The sequence below is a fragment of the Enhydra lutris genome, unplaced genomic scaffold, assembly GCF_002288905.1.
Source record: "Enhydra lutris kenyoni isolate GAN:26980312 unplaced genomic scaffold, ASM228890v2 scaffoldscaffold78, whole genome shotgun sequence".
Classification (NCBI taxonomy): domain Eukaryota; kingdom Metazoa; phylum Chordata; class Mammalia; order Carnivora; family Mustelidae; genus Enhydra; species Enhydra lutris.
In genome coordinates this window covers 4335303-4346294 of record NW_019154162.1, presented here as the reverse complement: position 1 = coordinate 4346294, position 10992 = coordinate 4335303, and positions in this window count along the sequence as shown.

Here is a 10992-nt window from a genome sequence, read left to right as displayed (position 1 = left end):
AATGTGGGGTTTGAACTTAAACTACCCCAAGATCAAGAGTGGCGTGCTCCACTGATTGAGCCAGCCAAGCACCCCTTTTTTTTAAGATTTTATTTTTTTAGCCCACATGTTGTTTTTGATTCCTAAGATTTCATGTTTTAATTTCAATTTGTTTGTAGTTTTTGAAACTACAGGAAACGACAGTCTTATCTAAATGCAAAAGGAAGAGGGGCGCCTGGGTGGCTCAGTGGGTTAAGCCGCTGCCTTCGGCTCAGGTCATGATCTCGGGGTCCTGGGATCTGGCCCCGCATCGGGCTCTCTGCTCAACGGGGAGCCTGCTTCCTCCTCTCTCTCTGCCTGCTTGTGATCTCTCTCTGTCAAATAAATAAATAAAATCTTTAAAAAAAAATAAATAAATGCAAAAGGAAGAATTAAGGGGCATTGGCTGACTCAATTGGTAGAGCACGTGACTCTCAATCTCAGGGTGAGAGTTCAAGCCCCACATTGGGCATGGAGCCTAGAAGCAAAAACAAGCAAAAAAACCCTGAATATAAATGCAAAAGGAAGAATTAAACCAGCCCTGTACCATCATCTGAAATCCTTACAGAAATGATGATACGCTAATGACTGAGACAGCATTGGCATCATAGTGCTTAACCCAGAAGTCAAGGAAGAAGCTCACCATGGGAAGCAGTTACACCCAGGATAACTGCCAAGCATGGAGGGCTCTAACATAACCTTGAGGTAGATCAGTACTTGACCTTTTTTCTTACACTGTTGAAGAATGTAGATTCGGAGGCAGTGGTCCTAAAGTACTGTTTCTCCCTCCTAAATTAAGATCTTTTTTGCCTTCAGTGGCCAGACTTGAAGGTCTGAACACTTTGAAGACTCCTTGGATGGGGCATCCAGTCCAAACCTTTTTCTTGCTACTTAGTGGCAGGTGATCTCTGATGGGGGTGATTGTCTATTTTCATAGGAAGGAAAGTGGAGAGTGTGCACAAAGAAAGCATGCACATAAGCTAGTAGATTTGGTCATGTGAAGACAAGTGTCACTAAGTTCACTAAACTACAGATACTCCCCAGGAACCACATGGTTGGAGCAGGGAGGGTGGTGGGGGTGATGTTCCCAGATGAGGGAAGAGGGTCATGGCAGGTAGTAGAAACAAAAACACCCCACCAAATGGATCAGGTACCATAAAAATGTCCATACTCTGACCTAGTGATTCTATTTCTGGAAACTGTATACCAAACATCAGAACACAGAGGAAGCTCTGTATGTCAAGAGCTGATTCTTTTTCCAATAGAGAAATAGTATGGTATGTTATGGTTACTTGTCCATGGATTATTTCTCACCTATTTAACAGGTGAACTTTTTCAGAAGCTAAATGGCTTACAGCCAAATACTTAGATACTGAATCCATGGACATTGAGGACATTTTGCTACATGAAATGTGAGACAGATACCATATAATCTCACTTATATGTGGAATCTAAAAAGCCCAAACTCAAAAGAAACAGAACAGATTGGTGGTTGTCAAAGGATGAAGGGAGGGGTGTGAAATGGGTAAAGGTGGTCAAAAGGTACAGACTCCTAGTTATAAGATAAGGCATGGGGACATAATACACAGCATGGTGACCATAGTTAATAATACTGTATTGTAGGGATGCCTGGTGACTCAGTTGATTAAGTATCTGGTTCTTGGTTTTAGCTCAGGTCATCTCCTGGGTCATGGGACCAAGCCCTTGTTGGACTCTGCACTCAGCAGGGAGTCTGCTTGAAGCTTCTCTGTCTCCACACCCCACCTTCACGTGCCCTCTCTCTCTAAAATAAATAAATCATTTAAAAAGTACTGTATTATATATTTGAAAGTTGCTAAGAGTAGATCTTAAAAGTTGTCACCACTGGAAGAAGTTCTAACTATGTGAGGTCAGGGTGGTTAACTAAACTGACTGTGATAAATTTCACTATATATGTATATACACATATATACACATATATAGTGATTATCACAGTCAGTTTAGTTAACCACCCTGACCTCACATAGTTAGAATTTATACATATATAAAATCTTTTCACTAATATATAACCAATACAATGTTCTATGTCAGTTACTTCAATAAGGCTGGAAAAATATATAAAACTTTTTAAAAAAAAATTGATTTGGGGGCACCTAGTTGTTTCAGGCAGAAGAGCATGTGACTCCTGATCTTGGGTTGTGAGCTGGAGCTCCCTTCATGTTGGGTGGGGAGACTTACTTAAAATAAATTTTTTTTTTTTTAATTTGACTTAAAGTAAAAATGAGACACTTGAGTAAACATACAAAAGAGGTAAGAGGTAAACATTTGTGCTTTTTTTTTTTTAAGCAGTTTTTTGTTTTGTTTTAAATTTATTTATTTATTTGACAGACAGAGATCACAAGTAGGCAGAGAGGCAGGCAGAGAGAGAGGAGGAAGCAGGCTTCCTGTTGAGCAGAGAGCCTGTTTCGGGGTTCGATCCCAGGGTCCTGGGTTCATGACCCAAGCCACAGGCAGAAGCTTTAATCCACTGAACCACCCAGGTTCCCCAACATCTGTGTTTCTAAAAGGGACCTCCGAGAACTGAACTTGCTTTCTCATCCAGGTCAGTTTTCCTCACCTTAGACATGAGAGTGCTAAGGGCTCAGCCCCCCTTCCCCTTAGGGACTTGGGAGCTGTGGATCTCAGGCCTGCTGGCCTCTTGCTGGGCCTGCACTCACCTGGATAGACGGGCAAAGGACCTCAGCTACCTCCACTCATACCCAGTCCGCCTTTGGGCTCTCTGAACAGTACAAATTGACCAGAAGCCAAAGGAAAGAGAATAAGCCCCAATAAAGCCTTCCAGGCAAGGCTTTATTGGGGCTTATGCTCCTGCACAAAGGAGACAACACAAGGAATGAGTCCTCAGGCTGGCTCCCAGAGAAAAGTTTACCCAGAGAGCTTTAGAGAGACTCCAGGCAGCAAAAGAATGGCAGTAGGAGCAGGAATTGTTCCCCTGCCCCAACTTGCACATTTAAATAAAGCTCATGCTATACGTGCTGCCCACGTCTAATTAGCATATTACGTCTCCGCCCCTGGGCGCGAATTTTAGTATTACAATGAGAGACAAGTCTGTGAAAGGTGGGGATTGGCATCCATCTTAGCGCTGATCGGTTTGGTCCAGCCCTCCTAGCGGGCTTCCCTCTTAGGGGAATAGCCTATTTCTGCTCACCTGTGAGCTCTTTTACTTGGGGCAGCTCAGCTTCTCCTACAGACCCAGGTGAAGAAGGCTGGATTTTGTGGTTAGGGGTGAGGGGAAATGAGTCCAGTCCCTGCCCTGTCTCACAAGGCCCCTGAGAAGGCGTCAGCAGTTTCAGGGCCTCCTCTTCTGGTGCCAATGTGCTGTTGTCCCTCTTAGTCCCCCACATCCCCTGTACCCCGAACTCGCAGGTGGGGGAACCTCCGCTCTGCATCTGGTATCATGAATTTTCTTTATTTGCATTTCAGGATCTGATGAAGGTGCTGGCAGTTCTATGCCCTGTAAAGTGGAGAAACAAAACCGTTAGCCCTATGTCCTGTTCTTGGTGGATAAAATGGGCTGGTTTAAATAATCATAATCAGAGGTGCCTGGGTGGCTCAGACGATAAGCGTCTGCCTTCGTCTCAGGTCATGATCCCAGGGACCAGGGATCCAGCCCCACTTTACTGCTCAGCGGGAAGCCTGTTTTCTCCCTCTCCCACTCCCCCTGCTTGTGTTTCCTCTTTCAAGTAAATAAATTAAATCTTTTTTAAAAATAAAAAAAAAATCATAATCATACCTTGTTTCGTTATGTAAGGTTGCACAGAGGCTGGGCTCCTAGGTGGCTCAGTGGGTTAATAGTCTGCTTTCAGTTCAGGTCATGATCCTGGTCATGATTTTCAGCTCAGGTCATGATGTAGCATCTAGTCCTGCATCAGGCTCAGAGCCTGCTTCTCCCTTGTCCCAACCCTCCCCCCAACTTATGCGCACTCCTTCTGTCTCTCTCTCAAAAATAATTTTTTTTTGTTTTGTTTTAAAAAGATTGCACAGAGGTAGTCCTTAGCAAAACTGGAATTCTGACTAGGCTCTAATCAGACCTCCTCAGGTTTCTAATTTTCAATGAGCAGGGGTGTTTTGTTTTAAGATTTTATTTACTTATTTGAGGGAGGAAGGTCAGAGAGAGGGAGCAGAGAGAATCCCTAGCGACTCCACCCTGAGCAGGATGTGGGGCTTGATCTCACCACCCTGAGATCATGACCTGAGCTGAAATCAAGGGTCTAATGCTTAACTGATTGAGCCACCCAGGCACTCCTCTATGAGCAGAGGTAGTTTTCAAAATATTTAACAACTTGGGGGCCACTGACTTATGTGCAGTTAGTAAGTCTCTAATTGCCAGATTGGAGTAAGGTCCTGGGGAGGTGGGAGTGGTTAGAGCTTATTTAGGAAAGCATTTCAATATTTCAATATTTTTGTAACTGGGGTACTAACTAGCTGAATCCCTCTTTTCTTTGAATCTTTCTCACACATGTACACACAAAGGTCTTGTAACTCCAGGTTTATTTGCATTCAAAATAGAGAAGGAGCCAGGACAGGCTGCCTTTGAGCCCAGTTGTTTGTGGCTAGGCACTGTTAAGTGTTTTATATATCTTATTGAAACTTCACACACTTAAGAGAATTTTTAAAACATTCTAAGGCTCTTATTCATTCTAATACTCTTACAACATTCTCAACATCAGGTCATTTATTCAACACGTTTTACTGAGTGCCCACCATATTAGGTTGGGGTTAAAGGAGAGCAAGATAAGAAGGTTCCAGGTCTCCTGGTGCCTACATTCCGGGGGGGGGGGGGGGGGGAGACAGACAAGAAAAAAAAAAAACAGCTAAATAGATTAGCCTGGGAACAAGTATGATATTAGATACAGTGCTCAGGGACGGCATTTTTGAGAAGATGCTATTTGAACTGTCAAGGATAGGAAAATATGGGAGGGTGGGGATGAGAGTTCCAGATCAGGAGAGAATGCTAAGCACAAAAGTATGAATGGGGTAGGGGAATGGGTGCAGAGATAACAAGCCAAAATGGCTGGAGCTTTGTAAATCAGGGAAAAACTATTAGGAGCTGAGATTGCAGATGTAAGCAGACCTGTATTATGGAAACAGGATTTTGGATTTTATACTCTGCACGTTGGGAAGCTATTTGGAGATTTTATTTATTTATTTATTTATTTTTAAGATTTTATTTATTTATTTGTTAGAGAGAGAGAGAGAGAGAGCATGAGCACAGGCAGAGTGGCAGGCAGAGGCAGAGGGAGAAGCAGGCTCCCCGCTGAGCAAGGAGCCCGATGTGGGACTCGATCCCAGGACGCTGGGATCATGACCTGAGCCGAAGGCAGCCGCTTAACCAACTGAGCCACCCAGGCGTCCCAGGAGATTTTAGGTAAGAAAGAAATAAGATCTGTTTTTTGTTTTTTGGGTTTTTTTTAAGATTTTATTTATTTATTTGACAGATCACAAGTAGGCAGAGAGGCAGGCAGAGAGAGGAGGAGGCAGGCTCCCCGCTGAGCAGAGAGCCCGATGGGCTGGATCCCAGGACCCTGAGATCATGACCTGAACCGAAGGCAGAGGCTTTAACCCAATGAGCTGCCCGGGCGCCCCTGATTTTTGTTTTAAACAGGTCATTCTGGCTGCAGTGTAGAAAACTGGAGCTAGGGGGGAGGGGAAACTGAGATGAAAAAGGGAAGTGGGGAGAACAGTTAGGTGATTGCAAAAGTTCACACAAACATGGCTTGGACTAGAGCGAGGGCCAACAAACTTCCTGTAGAGAGAGAGTATTTCAGGCTTTGTGGGTTACATGTATGTCTTCCGTCATATTTTTAGTCTTTTTTTTTTTTTTAAGATTTTATTTATTTATTTGGCAGACAGAGATCACAAGTAGGCAGAGAAGCAGGCAGAGAGAGAGGAGGAAGCAGGCTCCCCGCCGAGCAGAGAGCCCGACGCGGGGCTTGATCCCAGGACCCTGGGAACATGACCCGAGCTGAAGGCAGAGACCTTAACCCACTGAGCCACCCAGGCGCCCCTAGTCTTTTTTTTTTTTAACCCTTTAAAAATGTAAAACTTTTTAACTAGACTGCAGGCACAGTCTGCCTATATCTGGACTAGAATGATAACTGTAGGGGAAGAAAATTTTTTCCTTTACACTTCCAGATTCCTTTGGCTGGCCTATTAATTAAATTAACATAAAACAGATTAATGAGAAAAATAAATTTAACTACACATGTACAGAAGCTCCATAAGAATATGAGATCCACATGGGGCAGGGTGCTGCCACGTAGAGCACGCACTCTTGATCTCAGGGTCATGAGCTCAAACCCCCACACTGGGCATAGAGCCAATTAAAAAAAATTAAGCCCACCATCAGGCAATTGAGGCTTATATGCTGTGCTAAAGTAAGAAGAGCGTAGGGGTCTGGGACTTCTAAGGGGAGGAAGACAATTTATGGAAAGATGTCTTTGCAGAGACAGTGGGATGCAGAGGAATTCAATCTCCAGGCCCTGCCAGCTTCCCCCACAGTTTACCATGCCTACCCCATATTGTTTGCAGTTATCCCTGGTGATAGTCCTCTTCCTTGAACCATGCCCTCTATCTCATTATTTCAGACAGTTATAGGGGAGGTAAAAAGATCTTCTTGAGTCTTTTGGGCCTTGATTGACTTCAGCTCAAAGTAATCTGCATGCTTAAGTGGCACTTTTTGGAGAAGCTTATTCTGAACCTTTTCAGAGCACTGGAGATATGTGGTCAGATTTATAATTTATTTTGAAGACTAAGCCATGTTATTCCATTTACCAAGGAAGAACGTGAAACTCAGAAAAATCAGTATTACGCAGTCAGTAAATAAGATGAGATAAAATGTAAACTCCAGAAAAAATGTGAACACAGATTTCTGTGGTTAATGGGATTCCTAGTGATAGAAAAGTATTGACACAAAATGGGATGAAGTTTTAATAGAGGTATTTGAGTATGTTCAAAGTGAAGGACAAACCCTGGAATGAGGACTGAGGTCCCTGAATTTAGTCTATTATGTAGATGACCTCACCAGTGCTGATTAGGTAATTCTGATGGATTGGTTAAAGGTCACATTCCTGGGAAAGGCTGAAATAGCAGTTACTTTAGATAGTTAAGTCTCGGTTTGCTGATGTGGGGCTTAGCATAAGCAACTCCATTTTGGCCTGTTATCTCTTTTTCTTTCTTTTCTTCTTTTCAGCAGTGGAGGCAATAGAAGCCAGTGTCAAGTCACTGGGTGGTAGAATCAACACTCTGATTCAGGCCTATTGACATGAGGGCCAGTGTTCTTAACCCCTGGCAGGCTATGTAGGCCAAATCTGTAGCTGTGTATGCGGTATTCTTTTTTTTTTTTTTTTAAAGATTTTTATTTATTTATTTGACAGACAGATCACAAGTAGGCAGAGAGGCAGGCAGAGAGAGAGGAGGAGGTAGGCTCCCTGCCGAGCAGAGAGCCCGATGCAGGGCTCGATCCCAGGACCCCGGGATCATGACCTGAGCCGAAGGCAGAGGCTTTAACCACTAAGCCACCCAGGCACCCCTGTATGCGGTATTCTAACATGAATTTTTCTGAAAGCATTAGAACTGTATATTTAAAGAAACTGTATGCATTACTTTCTTCGGTCTTTTAATTCAGACACTTTAGCTAGGTGGAGAGATTACTTAAATTAATAAACTCAAAAAAAAGAAAGAACATACGGTGATGGTGATTGCAGTGTTATTTGTATTAGCAGAAATGCCTGACTGGCATAGTTAGAAGAGCATGCAACTCCTGATCTCCGGTTCATGAGTTTGAGCCCCATGTTGGGGCTAGAAATTACTTAATAAATAAACTTAAAAAAATAAATTTAAGGGGCGCCTGGGTGGCTCAGTGGGTTAAGGCCTCTGCCTTCAGCTCAGGTCATGATCCCAGGGTCCTGGGATCGAGCCCCACATCGGGCTCTCTGCTCAGCGGGGAGCCTTCTTCCTCCTCTCTCTCTCTCTGCCTGCCTCTCTGCCTAATTGTGATCTCTGTCAAATAAATAAATAAAAAAAAAATCTTTAAAAAAAAATAAATTTAAAAAAGTAACCTAAGTGCTATTAGTAGAGCACTCATTAAGTAAATTAATTAAATAAACTGTTCAGCCATGCAACAGAAAACCAAGAGGCTATTAAAAGGATGAAGGCTATGGGCGCCTGGGTGGCTCAGTGGGTTAAGCCGCTGCCTTCGGCTCGGGTCATGATCTCAGGGTCCTGGGATCGAGTCCCGCATCGGGCTCTCTGCTCAGCAGGGAACCTGCTTCCCTCTCTCTCTCTCTCTCTCTCTGCCTGCCTCTCTGTCTACTTGTGATCTCCCTCCCTCTGTCAAATAAATAAATAAAATCTTAAAAAAAAAATAAAAGGATGAAGGCTATATCTGTATGTGAACTGAGAAGGAAAAGAGTCAAGATATATTGCCACAGGAGAAGCAAGATAAGTTTGTATAGTATCTTATTTCTGTAGGAAAAGAAATCTTGTGTACAATGTCTTCATATATGTGTCTTTGCAAAGGCACAGTTTTTGGTGAGTGGCTGTGTCTAGAGAGGTGTCATGGTGTGAGAATGACCATCTTTTCACTGTTTTCCTCCTTGTATCTTTAATTTGGTGCCATTTGCATGTATTAATCCCCCCAAAATAATGAGGCAATTACTCAACCTTTTAAGTTTTTTTTTTTTTAGGATTATTTATTTATTTATTTGAGAGAGAGAGAGCACGAGAGGGGAGAAGGTCAGAGGGAGAAGCAGACTCCTCACGGAGCTGGGAGCCTGATGCGGGACTCGATCCCGGGACTCCAGGATCATGACCTGAGCCGAAGGCAGTCACTTAACCAACTGAGCCACCCAGGTGCACCTTAAAGATTTTTTAAAAAAGATTTTTATCTATTTATTTGACAGAGAGAGAGATCACAAGTAGGTAGAGAGGCAGGCGGGGGATGGGAAGCAGGCTCCCTGCTGAGCAGGGAGCCCGATGTGGGGCTTGATCCCAGGACCCTGAGATCATGACCTGAGCAGAAGGCAGAGGTTTAACCCACTGAGCCATCCAGGCGCCCCTGAAGATTGCTTTTTTATTTATTCGAGAAAGAGAGAGAGCACACAAGAGTACAGGAGCATGAGCAAGGGGGAGGGTCTGAAGGAGAGGGAGTGGCAGGCAGAGGGAGAAGCAGCTCCCCTCCTGATGCAGGACTCGATCCCAAGACCCTGGGATCATGACCTGAGCTAAAGGCAGACGCTTAACCAACTGGACCACCTAGGCATCCCTAAACCTTTATTTAAAGAGAATTTCAGGGTGCCTGGGTGGCTCAGTTGTTAAACATCTGCCTTCGGCTCAGGTCATGATCCCAGGGTCCTGGGATCCAGCCCTGCATCAAGCTCCCTGCTCAGTGGGGAGCATGCTTTTCCCTTCTCACTCCCCCGCCTGTGTTCCCTATCTCACTCTTTCTCTGTCAAATAAATAAATAAGGGACGCCTGGGTGGCTCAGTTGGTTAAGCAGCTGCCTTCGGCTCAGGTCATGATCGCAGCGTCCTGGGATCGAGTCCCGCATTGGGCTCCTTGCTTGGCGGGGAGCCTGCTTCTCCCTCTGCCTCTGCCTGCCATTCTGTCTGCCTGTGCTCGCTCTCTCTCCCTCTCTCTCTGACAAATAAATAAAAAAAAAATCTTAAAAAAAAAAATAAAATCTTAAAAACAAAAACCCAAAAAAGTGTCCGCTTCTTGATTTTGGCTCAGGTCATGATCTCAGGGTTGTGAGGTCGAGCCCTGTGTAAGGCTTTGAGCTCAGTGTGGAGTCTGTTTGGGATTCTTTCTCTCCCTCTCCCTTTGCCTTTCTCCCCCCTACCCTAGCTCATGTGTTCTCTCTAAATAAATAAAATCTTTCTAAAAAAAGGAATAAAGAAAATTTCAAATACATACAAAAACAGAATAGCATAATGAACTCTAATTATCTATCACTTAGCCAACTTGTGTCATCTGTCTCCCTCTTTCCTCCCTTTCCCCCTTAAGGATATTCAGTCATGTAAAACAAACAAAAAATAAGCATTCCTCAAATTGTTGCAAACCCTTAGCTAATTTCTCAAGTTCTGAAAAACTGAAAAGGTTGATTTTTGAGAAATTTTTGCCAATGTGTTGTTTTACAAAGAAGTTTTTTTGGATGTCCTTATTAACCATTTCTGCTGATGTTCTTGGCTGGAATGTTTTAAAGCAAATACCATCCTATCATTTAATATACCATTTAACCCACAAATAATTCAGAATGTAACTAATAAGAAAATATTTTTAAAATTTAATCAGGGGTACCCGGGTGGCTCAGTCATTTAAGTGTCTGACTCTTGATTTTAGTTTGGGTCATGATGTCAGGGTCATGAGATCGAGCCCCAAGTTGAACCTGCTTAAGATTCTCTCTCTCCCTCTGCCCCTTCTGCCCAGCTCACACATGCTGTCTCAAAAAAAATTAATTAAAAATTTTAACCAAATATCAGTTACATGTAAAAAACTGAACAATTCTGTTTTAAAGATTTTTTTTTTTTTAATTTATTCATTTAAGAGAGAGACAGACAAAGAGGTAGAGAGGAAGAAGGAGAGGGAGAAGCAGACTCTCTGCTGAGCTGGGAGCCCGATGTTGGGCTCAGTCCTAGAATGTGGAGATCATGACCTGAAGGCAGACACTTTTCTTTTTTTTTGAGATTTTATTTATTTATTTGACACACAGAGATCACAAGTAGGCAGAGAGGCAGGCAGAGAGAGAGGAAGGGAAGCAGGCTCCCTGGTGAGCAGAGAGCCTGATGTGGGGCTCGATCCCAGGACCCTGGAATCATGACCTGAGCCGAAGGCAGAGGCTTTAACCCACTGAGCCACCCAGGCGCCCCTGAAGGTGTACACTTAACCATCTGAGCCACCCAGGCACCCCAAAAATTTTAACAATTTTTTTACTGC